At 44.7% G+C, this 14,167-nt stretch overlaps 2 pseudogenes; one reads left to right on the forward strand and one right to left on the reverse strand.

The window, feature by feature from the left end:
* LOC101590821 overlaps positions 1-1,235 on the reverse strand; it is a 115,577-nt pseudogene extending 114,342 nt beyond the window's left edge.
* A 7,926-nt stretch (positions 1,236-9,161) lies between these two features.
* LOC101591224 lies at positions 9,162-11,690 on the forward strand (annotated as a pseudogene).
* The last annotated feature ends 2,477 nt before the right edge of the window (positions 11,691-14,167 follow it).

A 14,167-nucleotide genomic window follows, 5' to 3' on the forward strand; every position in this document is an offset into this window, starting at 1 on the left:
GGTTTTGTTGTAGACAAGATTTATTTATGTCTCATTTCTATATACTCCAACAATTTCTGTCTTTTAATTGGTTTTTACTTCTGTCTTGGGAAATTTTAAAAAATATTTTTATTAGTGTACATTTCTGATACTGCTTACATTCAGCTTGGGGATTTGATCCATAAACATAGGACAACTCAAACATTTTCATTTTCCTTTCCCCCATTTTAAATGGTTTGAAATTGTTGATGCTTAAAGTCATTACTGATAGAACTGTATATCATTTTTTAAAATTATTTTCTATTTATTGCCCTTGTTCTTTGTTCCTAGTTTAGTCTTCCACTCTTTACCTTTTGTTTATAACTGAGCATTTCATGATTCTACTATTTCTCCTTTAATGTATTAATTATACTTTTTCATTTATTTCTTTTAGTAATTGCCCTAGAGTTTGCAATACCCATTTCTACCTAGTCCAAGTCCATTTCCAAATAGCAACATAATGTCTCATGAGCAGAGTATCATAAAATAACCAAATATCCCTAAATCCTCCTTCCTTTCTTTTCCACATATGTATACATACATATGTGGTTATTATTATTTTAGAAAATAAAATTTTATTTATTAGATGAGTTAGGAATAAGAAAAATCAATTTATACTTCACCTTCACTTATTCATTCTCTAATGCTCTTTTCTTTATGTAGGTCTGAGTTCCTGACCTATATCATTTTCCTTCTGTCTGAAGAACCTTTACCATTTCTTATAACGCAGGCTTATTGGAAATAAATTACCTCAATCTTCACTTTGTCTAAGAAAGTTATTACTTTCTCATTCACTTCTTTCTTTCTTTCTTTCTTTCTTTCTTTCTTTCTTTCTTTCTTTCTTCTTTTTGGTACACACACACTTTATTTCCTTAGCTGGGGACTTTGGAATTGTACATATACAATGCTGTATAGTTGATCCCAGCGTTGTTCACACTGACTTCAAGGAGCTGTGTTCTGGTCTTCTGCGTTCAAGTTGCTCAGCCACTGCTGTTAGTTTGTTACCCTTCAGGATCAAGGTGGGTGCTTTCATAAGGAATTTTATCTTTCATCCCATTTCTGCCCATCTCTCCTTTGCATAATTCCACCTGCGCTGGAACCACCTCCCCAACGTCGCCGCGACAAATCCTCCCACACTAGTACCACATGGTCTAATCATGCCTTCCTGCCTTCTCCTCCCCGGGCTCGCAGGGCTCCGGCGCCGCTGCCATGGCCATGGGTCCCGGTTCCCACTTTCTCCTTCACTGTCGAAGAATAATTTCATAGGCTAAAAATTCTAGGTGGGTGGGGATTTTTTTTTTCTTTAAGATTTCCAATATTTCACTCGGACTCCATTCTCTTCTTGCTTGAGAGGTTTCTGAGAAGTCAGACATAGTTCTTAACTTTATGCCCAGATGTTTTTCCGCCTCTGACTTATTTCCAAACTTTTACTTTATCTGAAAATCTATGACACAAATTATTTCCTTATGACTTATCTTTTGGAATCGCAGGTTAAAGTGACCAGAGAAAAGTATTCACCACGCTCCCCACTTCTGTTAGACTCTAGTCCTTAAATTTTCCCCCAAATCCATCAAAGCTATAGCTGTCTTTTCTGCATTTTTAAATGCTTTTGGGTAAACGGAATCTCTGAGTACTGGACTTACTTCTCTGGGTTCTCATTTTTTACTAGACTTTAATCAGCTAATTTATTCACTCATTACTTTTTGAGGCTTTTAGAATGTCTACATCATGTATAGATTTTTCCACTGTCCTTGGAATTGGATGACTGGTTCCAATCGGCTGTCTCCCTATTTAGTGTTTCATGTAAGTATCACAGTAATCCTGTTGAGTCTATAGGATTCCTTAGTTTTTGTTGATGTAGAATTTGAAGCTCAAAGCAGAGAAGTAATTTGTCCCAGATTGCACAAAGAATGCAAAAGAGGATGGACTAGATATCAAGAAGCCCAATCTTTGTACAATGTCCTGCATGTGACAGGAGTCAGCAATATCTACAAGAGAGGTGTGGGTAAGAAAAGGCTCAAGAGTTACACATCCAGACCTGACCTGTCTCCAAGAAGTATCCTTCTGAGATAGTCTCTTGGAGACCCCTCAGGACCACTGCTTACAATGGGGGTGGGTAAGGTAGAAGCCTTATTAAAACTGTGCCAAGAACTCTGTCACATTCGGTACATGTCACACTCCTCCTAACCTCAATGTGCACTAAGTTCTTTCTGGAAGGAGCTTTCTACTGTATAACTGAGTACACTGCCCAGTGTCATCTGATCTAATTTTCAGAGTAGGAATTTATAATCATTAAAGAATATTTTTCATACCACAACTACTGTAGGTCACTTGATATTTATGAGTGACATATATAGTCCCCTGGTTTTAAGCCAAACCTACAAAGTAATGATCCTGACTCAGAAGAATTTCAGCCTATCCCACTTTCCTGGGTAGTAAAGCTCAGATTTAAACCTTTTATTCCACATTTTCTTGCTTTACTCTTCCCCTGCCTTCTGTTGGTAAGGAAAATTTTAATTCCAAAACAACAGATTTTGATTTCTTCTGCTGGAGTTGGAGAAAGCCTAATATATTCCCAAGGTGAACAAGTTGAGTGCTTTTTAATTAATCTGCTCCTTTTAACCTATACACAGCATTGTAGTTCTGATCCTAAATCTCTGACTTTGTTTAAAAGTCTTCTCTAATGAGCTCTGGGACTTTGGCTCCTTGCTTTTTGCTTTTTTCTTTTCTTTTGTAACAGCAGTATTTTGCATGATAATTTTGCTGTGATACCTACGTTTCTATTTCTAAGTTTTGTTGGATTTTCAGAACTTTGTCTTTCTGTATGGTTTGCTTATTGATGTGATGGTAAATTAAGAATTTTTTTCAAGAAGGCAGTAGAATAATCAACGGCAGCTTGTAACATTTTTTTTTTAAACTTTGTCCCTGAAAACTGAAGAATCACTTTTAACTGTTCCCTGTGTGATTCCAAGAAGTGAACAAGGAATATTTCTGTTGGTGAGGAGGCTTGAAAACTAAAAATAATTTCAAAAATTAAAAACCAAAAGATGCACTGTACTTCTGCATTACTTACCCAGGTGAAACAACTGAGGTTACAGTTATGAAAGCGTTGCTACTACGGAACATTGTCTGCACATGAGCGAGATGATTGCAATAACACACCTTACTCACTGGTGACAATGGCTTTTCAATAGGAATGGCTTTCCGATTCCCTTACATCTGCAACCTTGGTCCTGGCCACTGAAACTGGGTTTAGAATGACCTCCTCATTCAGTGTGATCCTTCCATTAGCATTTTATTAGCATCTATTCTAGGAAGGCCTGTGCTCAGAGACTGCCTATCTCAGGGGAAGGAGTGGCACAAGAACTATGTGCTGTAGTATGACCAGCCTCAAGGTGGTGGTAGAAAATATTGGAATAGCAATAATAAAAAACTAGCTCCTATGCTTTGGTAATTACTGTGTGTCAGACACTCACTGCTCTAAGTACATATGCATGTGCAGTCATTTAACTTTGATCCTGAAAAGTAAATTAGGAAAATATACTAGTCGTTTACCAGCTGCAAGTTATTTTACATCTTTGTACAATGTGACAGCCTGGCTGTCAGATAAAGACATGGGCTCAGAAAGTTGGGTCTACTTGTCCATTTTATACAGTCAACAAGTGCACTGCTGAACACCCAGTGCGTGTCATTCAAAGGGGCTGGAGACGTAGCCATGTTTGGAGCAGATTAATCCTTTCTCAGCCTAATCAAACTAGTCGGCAACTCAAAAGGCTCTGACTTTGACCCCTGTGTGAGCAGCTCAGCACAAAGAGGTCGCAGAAGGCTGCTCGGGAGAGTCCCTCCAGCTGGTCTCCGAAGTACAAAGGGGATTTTTCCAGATGGAAAAGCTGAGCAGGAGTGTTTTAAGCATGGGAACAATATGTGCGGCAAAGCACAGCCTGAACCTTTTTCCTGCTCATGTGGAAAAGAACACACTCTTCACCTGCCTCTTCTACTCAAGTGCTGAAGCAGCATTCTTGTTATAAGGAAGTAGGCCACATTTGCAGTCCCCCAAAGGAAACCACTGTCTCCGCTGTGACAGGGTGTGAAACAGCTGCCTCTGCTGCCTCCTACACAGCCCTGGATCCCTGGAGACCATTATTCCCAGAGCAGCTTTCTTCTTCCACAATTGGGTAAGCCATGTAGGACAATTCATTAGCAGTGTTGAGCCAGCCCAGGGTGGGGATGGGATGCCACTAGGGGAGTCTGAAGCTGCCTGCCCTGCAGCCCAGCTGATGGGTACCAGCTGGGGCATGGCTTCCCCAGGAAAAGAATGCTCAGGCAGGAAGTGCCTCATGCTGCACCTTGCTCTGGGACCCTCATTCAGGGTGTTGCGGAGACTCTGAGGATGTCTTTGGATAGGAGCAAACCTACGCCTGGGCATCAGCTCACACTGAGCACCTGTAGCCCTGAGCTCTCTTCTTCTGTGCACCTGCACCTCGGAGCTGTCAAGGAGATCACTGGGCCAAGACAGGAGATGTGTCACCAAGCACTAGATCCAGGGTAAGGATGCCAAGTCCTGTGGGAGGCACAGGAGGCAGTGGAAGCAGTGGGGATTTGGACACAGGCTGGCACAGGCAGCAGAATTGTGGGGGACCCACAGTTTCATTTTGTGTTGTCTGGTGGTGAGCTATGAGGCAAGGAAGAGCTGATTCCAACACCCAGAGACTCTTCCTCCCCACCGCTTGGCTGTAACTCAACTGACCCCAAAGGTCCCCACCAGAAAACCTCAGCTCTACTCTGCACACAGCCTGTGGCTCCACTGGGGGAGCCATTCTCTCATGCTTGCCATTTCCAAGGGAGACCGTCTAAGATGTCCCTCCCGCCCTATTAGGGGAAGGGGTGTAGGGAGACGTCTTCTGCCTATGCCACTTCCTACTCTTGGTTCTCAGCGCCTCATATGGCCCACTGGGACAACTGCACTTCCCTTCTCTCTCTACCTGCGGTGGACAGTGAATGAAACCTAAGTATAAAAAGCCCCACCCAGCGTCCTAGGTGGGCAGGGACCTTTGCTCTAGAATAACTAGGTTCTAATGAATAAGAATGGACCCCAAGCTGCTATCACATCTTGACCTAAGAGAAACAGGCAGATGTAGAATCGCTCCGAGTAAAATTTATTGGGGGACTTACAGAAGATAGTCCTGGAAAGAGAAGCCTACTTGTGGGTTGGGACAAAAGTGACTTCATCTTTGGCTGGAATACAGCAGGTTTATCTTATAAGGCCAAGGAGACAGCAAAGTTCCCATGACCCCTAGAGAGGAATGCCAGGGCCAGAGTACAGGGGACAGGACAGAGTTTTGGAGTAGAAAGAGCCAAGACTGCACAGCGGAGAGGCTGGGGGAAGCTGCATTTTCCCTGGGAGTAACGGAGAGCCTATGCAAGACTGGGAGTGAGGGAGTAAAAGCCCCTTCACCCTTTAAAAGCTTGCTGTGAGGTGGGGGTGTATCACCACAGTAGAGTACTTGCCTAGCAGGCATGAGGCGTTGGGTTCCATCCACAGCACTACAAAAAGGAAAACTAAATTTAAAAATATAAGCTCGCTGTGTGAGAAAATTTCAGACAAGCCTAAACTGAGGGACCTGCTGCAGAAAATAATGTAATTATGTGTCTCAGAAATGCCAAAGTCATGACCACAAAATGCAGTACATGGTCCAAACTTTAATTTTGGACAATAGGCAATTTGAATAAGTTCTGTAGATTATCTAATAGTTCTGTATTGGACATGTAGTTTTACGTCATCATACACTGGCCACATGAGAGAGCATTCTTGTTTATAGGAATGTTCCACTGGGGCACTTGGGAGGGAAGGGACATCGTGCCTGCAGCTACTGTTGTGCTTTAGTGAAAATATATATACAGCTGTCCCTCAGTTTCCATGAGGACACCCTCTTGGACACCAAATTCTGATGATTCTTAGGTCCTCATATAAAATGGCACAGCATCTGTGTAAATCCTCATCCACCTTCCCACATACTTTAAATCATGTCTTGATAACTTACAGTACCTAATGTAACACTATGTAAATGGCTATTAGACTATACTGTACTGTTTAGGGAATACTATAAGAAAATTTTGTACATATTCAATACAGAGACTTTTTTTTAATTTCTAGCCTGCAACTGCTTAAATTCATGAATGTGGAACCCCCAAGTACAAAAGATGAGTATATACATAGACAAAGAAGGAAAAGGTAGACATAAGGAACTGATCACAGGGTATATGGAAAGTCCTTGTACGGTTCTTGCAATTTTTATGTGGGCCTAAAATCCACATTAAAATAAAAAAATCAAGTCCGCAATGTGCAGACCTGGTGTGGAAGTACTGAGGGCAGGTGGTAGGAAGCATGGGGAGGGGCTATTGGCAGAGCAGGGGAGAGAAAGGGTGACAGTGACGTAGTGGTGGCAGTAGCAGTGGAGGTAAAAAGCAGGAGAGCTGTTAGAATCTGCCTTTTGTGTCCAATGGTTCTGTCCCTATGGATTCAAACAAGAGGAGATTTTTTTAAAATCCAAAAATAAAAATAAAGAAAATCTTTTTAAAAAACAATGTAGCATAAGCACAATTGTACCTAGCATTTACACTGTATTAGGTATGATAAATCAACTAGAGACAATTTAAAGTGTACAGAGGTGGTGGGATAGTTATATGAAAGTACTATAGCAATTTACACAAGGGATTTGGGCATCCATGGGTTTGGGGATGGGAGAGGGAGTCTGGATCCATCCCTGTGGGACACTGCATACTCTGAAAGTAGAGCCATCGAATGGCTTGGAGGCTGGAGAAGAGAGGCCCATTCCCAGGGTGGGAGAGACTGGGGAAGGGAAAGTGGAGCTGAAAGGGAGGAGCTAGCAACATGGATGTGGTATCCGAGGCTGCAGAAGGGCGTGGCCCATTCAGAGGTTCAATATGCAGAAGACGGGGACTATTTAAAAGTTTCTTTTTTAGAAAAAAAAAATTGATGGTAATGGAAATTGAACCCGGGACCTTTGCACATCCCCAGCCACTGCTCTTTTCTTAAGATAAGGTCTCAGAAGGCTGCTAAGTTTCCCAGGCTGTGCTCAAGTTTGCAATCCTTCTGCCTCATCCTCCAGTGCACAGATGTTTCTTGAGAGAAGAAAGCAGCTTCATTTTAAGCTTTAGGGCTGAGTGACTCCCAAGGTCCTTATATTAAGGCCTTCCGGGGTACCAGGCACTATGCAAAGCACTTTAGACACACTATCTTTTCTTCTCACAAAAGCCTTGTGAGGTATACGTTATTATTCTCATTTAAAACACACTGAAACTAAAGCTCAAAGAGGTAAAGCGACTTGTCCAAGGTCTCACGCTAGCTTTTGAGGCCAGTCTGCTCCTGGCTGGAGAACCTGCCTGGGAATTCCTGTGTTCTTTCACATTTTGTCCTGCTTTCCACAGGCTGAGGCCCCAAGTTGAAGGGAAACCATGCAGCTGTTTTTTCCTGACAGCTGTGATATGACTCCAAGGGAGGGAGTCAAAGGCAGCCAATTCAGCCCCTTCCAGGAAGGAGCCCCTGAATTACAGGATTCCACCCACCCATACTCCTCTGACATGCAAAATCAGACCTGGTGGTTCCCTTCATTCCCTTTTTCTCCTTCCCTGAAAACAGCTCCCAAGAGGGTGGGGCTCCGCATCCTGAGACCTTATCTGCTCCCTGGATGGGGCCCCACTTGCTCTGCCCCCACTTGCCATTGTTGTCAGCAGAAAGTGGTAAATAGCAATGGCTATGCGTCATCAAGAGCCCACTGGGGACCAGGTTTTCTCCATGCATTGATTTTTGTTTCCATAGGACCCAATAAAGTTGTCATCCCCTGCTTGTTTTCAACTCAAGGAACTTGGAATGCAGAGGGCTAAAGGAACCTGTTTGGAAGTCAAGAAACTGGCAAGTGGCTAAGCCAGGATCCAGCTGACACACTGGTACACAACAATATTTTGTTTTTGTTGTTGTTTGCAGTGCCAGGGATTGAGTCCAGGGCTTCATGCTATTAGGCGCATGTGCACGCGTACACACACACACACACACACACACACACACACACTCCATCACTGAGTAACACCTCCAACCACAGGACTTTTTGAATGGAGCCAAAACCATTGGAAAGCCTAACCACAGAACTTCGTCCTGTCTCTGAGCATTAAGGTCCTGAGCACAGGCCAAGCTGAAAGGTACAGAAGGCTTGGCTCCTCTGGATCGCACTCCTGCTTTTAACTGCCTGTTCCAGCACAGCCTCGCTCTGCCACACCTAACCCAGCCTAGCCCAAGCCAAGGGCACAGCCTGCAAGATGCCTGGCTCTGCATCCCACCTTCAATCTGCCTGTCCTCTGCACAGCCTTGGGCTGGAAGGAAGAAGTGGGCCGTAGGGGCCAGGGAAGGTGTGAGTGGCTGGGTAGGCGTGACTGAGAGCAGCTGGGCCAGAGCAGACGAATGGCTCCTCAGAGGGCTGGAAGGCTTGGCATGCTGGCTACCTTGAGCCCTGACACAGCACACCATACAGCCTAGGAATATAGGCAGCTTATGCTCTGTTCCATGGCTAGGTTCTATGGCCTGCTAACTACTGTGACAAACAGCCTCTCCTCCTGCTGCTTTAATACAATACAGGTTGTTTAGATTCTTGTTTGTCTTTGTTATACAATGACTAGAAATTTCTTTAAAAATCTGCAACAAACAATTTAAAAAGTGGGAGAGGGATAGAAAAAGTGCTAAATTTTTGAAGATGAACAATGGATGGCTAAACTGAGTTGTCATGCTATGCTCTCTACATGTTTTGTATATTTGAAATGTTCATGTTCGCACACTGTTCGAAGCTCATGTTCCTGACCCATGGCTCCCCTGGCTAGCTTTCTTCCAGTGGTTGCTCTGAGACACCAGTCTCTTCTGTCTTAGGGTTCCTCCACAATCTTGTGACTTGGAGGTCATCCTGGTGTTATCTAAAGAACAGACTGGGAAAAAGAGAACCTCCCTTGCCTGCTACTTAACACACCATTCTGATGGGGCAGGGCATCCTTTTACTCACCTTGCTTTGGTAAGAACTAGTCACATGATTAGCATGGGATACTGGGATATGTAGTTCCTTGCCAGGCAGGTACTTAACATGGCCACTACATCATGTAAGGAAAACTTGAGGTTTTGTTGGTCAGCTGATTGTCTGGCCTATACCCACTGTATATTGGCACATCAAGCACGATGCCCAAAGGCCAACCTGGTCTGCTGTGAAAAGGTAAATAAAAGGCTGATAAGGGTGAACTTGAGAGTTGTTTCTGTAAGACTTCCAAATTTGTTCCATAGTATCTATGAAACAGTCCTGACTCAGGCAGAGAAGGAAGGGGATAGAAAGGAGATATACCATCATCAGAGCTCCCTGGGCTCCTGTCTTTCAGCACACTTAACAACCCATCATAATATTAACCCTTCATATCAAAAGTAACAAAGGAATAATTTTGCAAAATCTTACCACTTGGGACAAAGGACACAATGCCAGACATCTTGCTCAGTTATTTCCTGTGATTGTGTATGAATCAACAAAATTAGCTCAACAAAAAAATTCTTAATGAAAAGGGAAGAGTGGTCAAGAAAATACCCTAGAACATGAAAGATGCCTCTAGACAAGCCCGAAGTCTGTGCTCTACCTCCCATGCCCTTCAGCAAGGTTGTTCCAAACCCCTAATCAGCCTGGCACTCGCTGCCATGCTTAGCTCTGTGTCCTAGAGAATCTGTGTCCTATCTCAACACATCATTGTCAGTGAACCCTTCTTTTCTTTAATTTTTTTTTATTTATTTGTGTGTGTGTGTGTGTGTGTGTGTGTGTGTGTGTGTGTCCAGCTCAGCCCACCAGGGGGCGGGGCTGGCTGGCATGTGGTGCTGGAGGATTGAACCACGGTGGTCCCTATGCTTTGCTAAGCTTGTTCTAAGTAGGTGCTTTAGACCACTGAGCCATCTCACCAGCCCCAACACATCATTGTCAGACACCAGCTCTCTATCGCTCCCCGCCTGCCTCCCATACGTACCCCACTGTGCCCTTCACTGTGCCTTCTCCATGCTGTCCCTTTGAGCCTCATGGCACACAAGAAACATTCCAGGGCTGGGGAGATAGCATGGCAGTCTAAATGCCTGCCTGGCAAGCGCAAGGACCCGGGTTTGTTCCCCGGTAGCACATGCCATGCTGGCCCCGGAACCCTGGGCACGCCATCCCAGCCACCAAAACTGGGAGTGGAGGTGCACACTTGTACTCCCAACACTGGAGAGGCTGAGATAGGAGAATCACTATGAATCCAAACTATGTAGTGAGACTCTGTACGAAAGAAAGAAAAAGACAGAAAGAAAGAAAGAAAGAAAGAAAGAAAGAAAGAAAGAAAGAAAGAAAGAAAGAAAGAGAGAGAAAAGAAAGATTAAAAAACAAAAAAAGGACCAGTGGGACATGGTGATGACATATCTCACAGGAAGTTCTCTGCTCCCAGACATGGGTCTTTAGGCTTCTCGCCTTGGAAGCACAGCAGCTGGCATTGAGGCAAGGTGAAGAGCTTCCCCAGAGATGACCCTTCCAATCCCATCCACCTTACAGCCTTTCAGGGCTACGAGGGTGGCATGACCCACACTGTGCACGAAGTGGACAGACCAGGATCCAAGGTGAACAAGAAGGAAGTGTGGAGGTCATGATTATCGTGGAGATACCACTTGTGGTGCTTGTAGGCATTGTGGGCTCCGTAGAAACTCCTCGAGGCCTCTCAACCTTCCAGACAGTCTTTGCAGAGCATATTAGTGATGAGTGCAAAAGGCGCTTCTGTAAGAACTGGTGTAAATCTAAGAAGAAGGCCTTCCCCAAGTACTGCAAGAAATGGCAGGATGACATGGGCAAGAAGCAGCTGGACAAGGACTTTAGCAGTATGAAGAAGTACTGCTAGGTCATCCACATAATCGCCCACACCCAGATGCGCCTGCTCCCGCTCTGGCAGAAGAAGGCCCACCTCTTGGAGATGCAGGTGAATGGGGGCACCATGACCAAGAAGCTGGGCTGGGTCCGAGAGAGGCTGGAGCAGCAGATGAAGGACAGGACGAGATGACTGATGTCATTGGGGTAACCAAGGGTAAAGGCTACAAAGGGGTCACCAGTCACTGGCACACCAAGAAGCTGCCCCACAAGACCCACCCAGGGCTGTGCAAGGTTACGTGTATTGGAGCGTGGCACCCTGCCCATGTGGTCTTCTCCGTGGCCACCCATGCTAGGCAAAAGGGCTACCATCACCGCACGGAGATAGACAAGGAGATCTATAAAATTGGTCAGGTTTACCTCATCAAGGATGGCAAGCTGATCAAGAACAATGCCTCCCCCAACTACGACCTGTCTGACAAGGGTATCAACCCTCCGGGTGGCTTTGTCCACTACAGTGAAGTGACCAATGACTTTGTCATGCTGAAAGGCTGTGTGGTGGGAACTAAGAAGCGAGTGTTCACCTTCCACAAGCCCTTGCTGGTGCAGACCAAACAGCAGGCTCTGGAGAAGATTGACCTCAAGTTCATTGACACCACCTCCAAGTTCAGCCATGGCTACTTCCAAACCATGGAGAAGAAGGCATTCATGGGACCACTCAAAAAGGACCACATTGCCAAGGAAGAAGGCATGTAACAACAGGAAGCCTCTGCTGCCGGTGGGGTCTCAATGAAAGCTGTTTTCCAGGGGGGGAAAAAGAAGGAAAGAAACATTCCAGTTGGTATTTGAGAACCTATCTGCCTGCAATGTCTCCTCCTCTGGGCTCTGAAATCCTCCTGCTCTGAGTTCTTCATCACTCAAGCTTGGTATTTGTTTCTACTCCAGCTTGAAGGTCTATCTCTCTTGCCCATCTGTGAACTCCTTAGGTGCAGACACTATGCCCCATACATTTTGATGTTTCAGGTCCCCAGCTTAAGGACTGGGCAGAACTCATTCTTTCTAAAGTGTTAATGGTTGGCTAAGAAGTAGTCAGGGTTCTCCAGAGGAACAGAATCAATAGAAAATTATGTGTACTTATGCAAGAGGACTTAGTAGGTAGGCATACAGGATCAGAAGCAACAAAGTCCACAATGGCCATCTGGATAATGGAGAGCCAGAGGATCCAGAAGCTGCTCAGCCCTAGAAAAGGAAAGCCACAGAAGAGGGAGCAAGGTTGTTTGCTAGGCCAAGGTCAAAGGCCTGGAAGCTCAAAGGAGGCTCGCCAGTGAGAGTCTGTTTTGGAGGTGGAAGAAACTGAAGGCCAGTGTTCAAAGGCAATGGAGACAACTGGAGCTCTTCAAAAGCAGGAACGCTTCCCTCTTCCCCTTTTTCATTCTGTCCAGGCCATGGACTGGTGCCACCCACATGTGAGCTGGCTTTTCTCTTTCAGTTTGTTGGCCCACTTGTCGATTACTCACAGAAAATCCAGAACTGCACTTTATGAACCTACTAGGTGTTTCTTAATCCATTCATGTTGACATATCATGATTAATGGTCAGAGGCTAGATGGAGGAATCAATGACTAAGAGGGTTGGGGGCTGGAGAAAATAATATTGTCATCTGTATGTCTCATAGGGTCATAAGCCAGTTTAAATGGTCTTTGAAAGAGGGTCACTTTCATGCCAGGGGTATGATCCACCTTCAAACCACCAATTTCACTTAACCCAACAGATCATTCTAGACCCTGGCCAAGCATCATAGGGAAGGGAAAAGACAAGGAGCTTTGTAAACGGAGAGACACTGGGTCAGAGCAGCTCTTGTTTCCCTGTAAATTTTTTTTTTTTTTTTTTGCGGAACCAGGGATTGAACTCAGACCCTTGTGCTTGCCAAGGAAGCACTTATTCCACTGAGCCATCTCCCCGGCCCCTTCCCTGTGAATCTTTTGTGAAAGTTCCACATGGATCATACTGCTGGTGGCTGCCAGTCCAGGCTCCTCCAGTGAGTTATCAGGGTCTTAAAAGGAAGGAGCTGAGGGGGCCTAGATCTAAAGTAGTCGCTAGAGCCTCAGGAGTTTGGAAGGTGATTGGATTATGCGGCATTATAGCTGACTTGCTATTAGGAGGTGGGGTCTGGCCAGATGGGTCACTGGGTATGACCTGGAAAGGTACCACTCCCTTCCTGGGTCCTTCCTTGACCCTCAGATTCCTGACTACCATGACATAAGCAGCATTCCTCCATCAGGCCCTTCCACCATGCCTCTGACCACGCAAGGATTAAAACTTCTAAAACTCGGGCCAAACCCAGACCTTCTCCTTTAAGGTGCAGATGTCAGGTACTTTGTCCCAGTGATGAGGAAGTAATTAAGACAGGAGTATTTCCTTTGTCACCTTGTCATCACAGGAGGCAGAGCAGCAGAAAGCTCAGTCTGGGTGTTTACAGATACAGGGGAAAGTGCCAGGGCAGCCTCTTCCTCTGCTGGGCAGCACCCTTGAGTCTCACAGTGCTAAACAACTAGTACCACTCTTGCACACCCACTGTGGGCCTGGCATTTCACATCCATTGTCTAACTTAATCCTGACACAACTTTTCAAAAGAAAGACTCTCATTATTCCCATTTTCAAACTATTGGTATTTATTCTTTATTAAACCATGTATGTTTCAAAAATAAAAGATTTAGGCCCAGGGGATGTGGCTCAGTGGTAAAGCACTTGCCCAACATGCACAGGGTCCTCAGTTTCATTCTCAGCAACATAAAATAAAAAACAAACATGAAAAATACATAGTGGAAAGTGTCATCCCATCCCAATTCCAATTGTCTTCCCTAAAGCATTTTTGTTAGTGTCTGCTATCCCTCCAGAGTTTATGTAAATAGCAGAACACACTGTTAAGTCTTCCTTTTCTTATGCAAAAGTGACATATGTCACACTGTTCTACATTTTACTCTCTTCACTGTACATTTGTTTGGAAGGCTTTCTCTATCAATACACAGAGAATCTCTGTCTCTGGACATACCAGAGGTGAATCTAATAGTGTCTACTGAAATATGAGGTTGTAGAATCCAAAGCCCAGACAGGGAAAGATATTGGCTCAAGGTCACACAGCAGGAGTCAGGGCTTGTCTCCAGATCCTTCCCTTCTCTTTCCTTCTTATGCCTAGAGAACCTTCCCTTGGTTCTTTGAAAGATAAAATGTAGG

Source organism: Octodon degus, unplaced genomic scaffold (assembly GCF_000260255.1).
Source record: "Octodon degus isolate 3935 unplaced genomic scaffold, OctDeg1.0 scaffold00212, whole genome shotgun sequence".
In the NCBI taxonomy this organism is placed as follows: domain Eukaryota; kingdom Metazoa; phylum Chordata; class Mammalia; order Rodentia; family Octodontidae; genus Octodon; species Octodon degus.